This window comes from Passer domesticus, chromosome 26 (genome assembly GCF_036417665.1).
Source record: "Passer domesticus isolate bPasDom1 chromosome 26, bPasDom1.hap1, whole genome shotgun sequence".
Lineage (NCBI taxonomy): Eukaryota > Metazoa > Chordata > Aves > Passeriformes > Passeridae > Passer > Passer domesticus.
Genome location: NC_087499.1, coordinates 3775370 through 3780369, shown reverse-complemented (window position 1 = coordinate 3780369; position 5000 = coordinate 3775370).

Below are 5000 nucleotides of genomic sequence, written 5' to 3'. Positions count from 1 at the left end.
TGCGCAGCTTCGGATTAGGCGGACGGCGCGAGCCTCTCTCTCGCTCTCTCTCGCCTTCGTGCCTTCCTTCCCTCTCTCTGGGCTTTCTCTTCTCTCGGGGCCCGCGCCCCACTCGAGAGAGACTCGGCCTCGCGCTCGAAAGTCGACGCGCGCGACGCGCGGGACGGCACTCGGCCGGGGCTGACCCGCCCCCAAAGCCGGCCCGCCCGCCGACCGGCCGCTCAGGGAGCGAGCGACCGGCCGCCGGCGAGGCTGGGCCGAGCGGGGCCGCTCAGGGAGCGAGCCCCGTCCGGCGCGGCCCCCCGCCGGGCCACGCGGTAAGCTCCGGACGTGCTAGAGGAGACAGCGACCCGTCGAGGCGGGCGCGGCCCGGACACCGAGGCCCCTTGCAGCCGGGGCGGCTCGCTCTGCAGCAGGCGGCGGAACGGCAAAGGAGCGGCGTGCGGTGCACGCTCGCGGATCGGGCTCTTTCCCCCGTCCGCACCCCATCGGTTCTCGTCCTTTCGCCCTCTCTTCTCTCGGCTCTCTCTCGGCTCAGCTCCAGCCGCACCGCCGCCCGGCGCTGCTCGCGACCGGCACCCACGGGGCGCTTTTCCCGGACCGGGGCCGGCACCGACACCTCTCGTGGTTTTTAAGGACACCTGAAGGCTCGCGGGGCCACGCGGCTGTCACACAGCTGGGGACGGTAAAGACGCCCTTCCCCGGCAGCGGGAGGGGCGACACCTCGCCTGCGACGGGAAGCGAACTGGAAAGGAGACCGCCCTGCCCGATCACCGGACCCCCGCCGTGGCTTCCCCATGACAGAGAAGCCCCGGCAGAGAGCCGGCCCGCCGGGGGCCCTCTCCCACGCGACCCGAAAAGCCTCATCGATCAGGCGCGGCTGACGAAGGAGACGCGCAAACCGTGACCAGGGCCCCGTCCCCGAGAGGCTCTCTCGGTCTGCCCTTCTCTCTCTCTTCCTCCTCCTGCGGCTTGGCGCCGCCGAGCCTCCCGGGACTGAACGTGCCTGAGGCCGCCGACGCCGGCGGGCCGGTCACGGCACAACAGGAGCACGGGGGGGTGCCGCCACCCGACAACGGTTCCCTTAGCGGGGCAACAGCAGGACGGGACCGCCCGGGCTGGGGGACTCGGCCCCTTCGCCCGGGGAACCCATCCCAGCGTGCGAGAAAAGTGCCACCGACCGTGCCCACGGGGCCACCGGCTTTCACCCGCCACGCGGCAGTCGGCTTCCCCTCCGGCAAAAAAAAAAAAAAAAAAAAAGCCGGGCGGGGACGGCACGATAAAAAGGCACATGGCGCGCGCGTTCGGCAACGGACCCGTGCTAACCACAGGGGCCGCGGGCCCGGGCCGAGGGGCGACCCACCGGCATCTCGCCCCTCTCTCTCTCGCTCTCTCTCTCTCTCTGCACACCTTGGCTTGCGTGGCCCGCGCACCTTTGTCGCGCGGCTTCTCGGGTGCCGCGGCTTAAGGCCGCCGGAAAGGGGGGGGGGGGGGGACCGTCAACGACGGCCGGCCGGGCAGCCCCCACTCCGCCCGCACGCCGGCTCGCTAACAAAAAAAAAAAGGCAACGTGAACGGACCCCCGGTGGAAACCCAGCCTGCCCTGGCGGAAGCGGCTCAGCCGCACCACCCGCAAAGCGAGGTAGGACGAGGCGCCGCCGCCTCGCCCTCGACATGCCGGGGGGCTCTCTGTCGGGCTCCGGGTCCGTGCTAGGGCAAGGCCGGCCACCGCGGCCGGCCTCTGCCCCTGGAAAAATCCGCCCGCTACGCGGGTCCCCGGCTTAAGGCCGAGGAAGGGGGACAACGCCGAAACAAAAAAAAAAAAAAAAAAAAAAAAAAAACCACAGGCCGGGGACGGCGGTGGCGCCACCCCGGCTCATCGGGCGACTGCCGTCGCCGAGCCCCTCAAGCGACGCAGCAGGCCGAGGCCAGGCCGCGCGTCCCACTGCGCGTCCCCCGCCGCCCTTCCGACACGGAGGACACGCTGGCAAACAGGTCGGGAGCGGGGGACGGGACGCCGCCACCTCGGCCGAGCGGGCCATCCTCGGGGCTCTTGGAGCAAGGGCCAGGAAAAACCCCAGCCGCGTCCACCCTCCGACTGCCGGGGGGGGGAAATAAAACAAAATAGAAAAAAATTAAAAAGCGCCCGCCGAGCGGGGCCCCGGCTTAAGGCCGAGCCACACACAAGGGACGAGGCGCCGCCGCCTCGCCCGCCACCGGGCCGGGCCGGAGCAGGACACGCTCACGGCTTTTCTCCACCTCACCTCGGCCAGCGAGGGGCTCTCACACGGCTTTTCGACTCTCTCTCTCGGCTCCGCGGGGACCGGCCCCTTTCCCCCGGCTCGCCCTCGGTCTCTTCTCTCTCGGCTCCGCGGGGACCGGCCCCTTTCCCCCGGCTCGCCCTCGGTCTCTTCTCTCTCGGCTCCGCGGGGACCGGCCCCTTTCCCCCGGCTCGCCCTCGGTCTCTTCTCTCTCGGCTCCGCGGGGACCGGCCCCTTTCGGGCTCCACACACGTCTCTCTCGCGCCCCACGATCGGTCGCACCACATCTCTCTCCCTCGGGGCCCTCCACACTGCGCCAAACCTCGCTGGGGCAACCACGGACGGAACCGGGAACAAAGCCACGCGACTCGTTCCTCGGTTAGGCGGCGTGCTCTCCAACCCTGGCGCCACCGGCACGCGCGGCCAATCCAGCCCACCGCCATCGGACACAGGCGCGGAGAACCCTGCCTGCGGGGACGCGGCCCGTCACCTCGCTCCCATAGTACGGACAGATAAGTCCAAGGCCGCCGGCGCCTCCAAGAGGACCGATGAAAATCGACCGGGAAGGAGCGCCGCCGCAGGCCGCCTCCTAGCATGACGTAGCGGGAGGCGGCCGAAAACAGCGACCCCTTGGTGAACTTCCGGAGCCGGCTGAGACAACAGGTCTACCCGGCGCCGGCCGAAATGTGACTAAGTCCCTTCGGAACGAGGTAGACCTGTTGTCATCCGTCAGCGCCCGCCGCCCGGGGACCGCGCCGAGCCTGGGCGGGCGCGGAGCCGGGGTAGACCTGGTGTCTCCCGGGGAGCCGGGGTAGACCTGGCGTCCTCTCCGGCGCCGGGATAGACCTGGTGTCCGTTCCCGAAGCCGGGGTAGACCTGGTGTCCCCTCCCGAAGCCGGGGGTAGACCTGTTGGCTCCCTTCCCGAAGACGGGGTAGACCTGGTGTCCCCTCCCGAAGCCGGGGTAGACCTGTTGTCCCCTCCCGAAGCCGGGGTAGTACCTGGTGGCCCCTCCCGAAGCCGGGGGTAGACCTGTTGTCCCCTCCCGAAGCCGGGGTAGTACCTGGTGGCCCCTCCCGAAGCCGGGGGTAGACCTGTTGGCTCCCTTCCCGAAGACGGGGTAGACCTGGTGTCCCCTCCCGAAGCCGGGGTAGACCTGTTGGCTCCCCGAAGCCGGGGTAGACCTGGTGTCCCCTCCCGAAGCCGGGGTAGACCTGTTGGCTGCCCTCCCGGAACCGGGGTAGACCTGGTGTCCCCTCCCGGAGCCGGGGTAGACCTGTTGGCTCCCCGAAGCCGGGGTAGACCTGTTGGCTGCCCTCCCGAAGCCGGGGTAGACCTGTTGGCTGCCCTCCCGAAGCCGGGGTAGACCTGGTGTCCCCTCCCGAAGCCGGGGGTAGACCTGGTGTCCTTGCAGAGCTAGGGTAGACCTGTTGTTCTCCGCTCGCCGCCCGGGGTTCGGGCGCCTCGCTGACCCCGCCAAGCCTGCACAGCCGGGGGCAGCTCACGGCCTCGTAACGCCCCGGAGCCGGACGGCTCTATCAGCCCTGTCCCACTCAATGAAGCCCCCTTCCCCGCCCCCCCCCCCCCCCCCCCCCCCCCCATTTCTAAGACCAATTCATATTTTCGAGGTTTTGGGGTTTTTGGAGGCTTTTTTTTTTTTGGTGGGCGTTGTGGGGGTGGTTTTTGGTTTTGGGTTTTGTTGGTTGTTTTTGTTTTTGTTTTTGTTTTTTTTTTTTTTTTTTTTTTTTGGGTTTTTTTTTTTTTTTTTTGGTTGGGTTTGGTTTTGTTTGGTTTTGTTTGGTTTTGTTTGGTTGGGGCTTTTTCTCTTTTGGATTTTTTTCTTGGGGGGGGGTTTTGTGTGTGGGGGGTTTTCTGGTTGGTATTGTTGTTGTTGTTTTTCCTTTGCTTTGCCTTGCCTTGCTTTGCTTTGCTTTGCTTTGCTTTGCTTTGCTTTTGTTTGATGCTAGATCTCGGGGCTTTTTGGGGGGGGAGTGGGCGTGGGGCTTGTGGCTTGTGGTTCGGTTGGTGGGCTGGTGGGGGCTTTTTTTGGTGTTTCTTTGGGGGGCTTTTATTGTTGGGTTTGGTTTTGGTTCCCCCCCCCGGGGTTGGTTTGGTGGGGTTTTGTTTGTTTTGTTTTTTTCCGTCTGTTTGTTTTTTTCTTTTGTCGTTTGTTTGGTTTGGTTTTGGCTTTTCTTGGGTTTCTGCCCGCCCCCCCCACGCCGCGACTCGGCTCGACCCGCCCCGCCCCGCCCACCGGGAGAGGAGGCGGCGGCGGCGGCGGCGGCGGCGGGGCAGCCGCCGCCGGCACACGGGCGGCCGCTTTCGGACGGGTTCTTTCACGGTCCGCAGAGGTCTTCAGCACTCGGCGTGGCTCTGGGGGGCCGCGGGGGCTCGGTGGCGAGGCGCCCGTGGCCGGCACCACGAAGCCGCCGGCCCTTGTCCGCACAGAGAGCGACAGACAGACACGGGGACACACACCCGCTCCACGCACTCACATCCCGATGCCGCTCTCTCAGAGCACCACACCGCCCCCCCCCGCCCATAGGCACGCGCCCTCTCGCGTGCCCTCTCTCCCCGTCCCCGTCCCCGTCCCCGTCCCCGCGCCTGCCCTGGTCCCTGCCCTGGTCCCTGCCCTGCCTGTCGCGGCCGCCCCCCCGGCCAGCCACGACGGTTGGGGGGCCGCCCCGCCCTGCCCCCCTCAGACTCCCTGCTGCCGCCTGCAGACTTTCCTCGCCTCCGC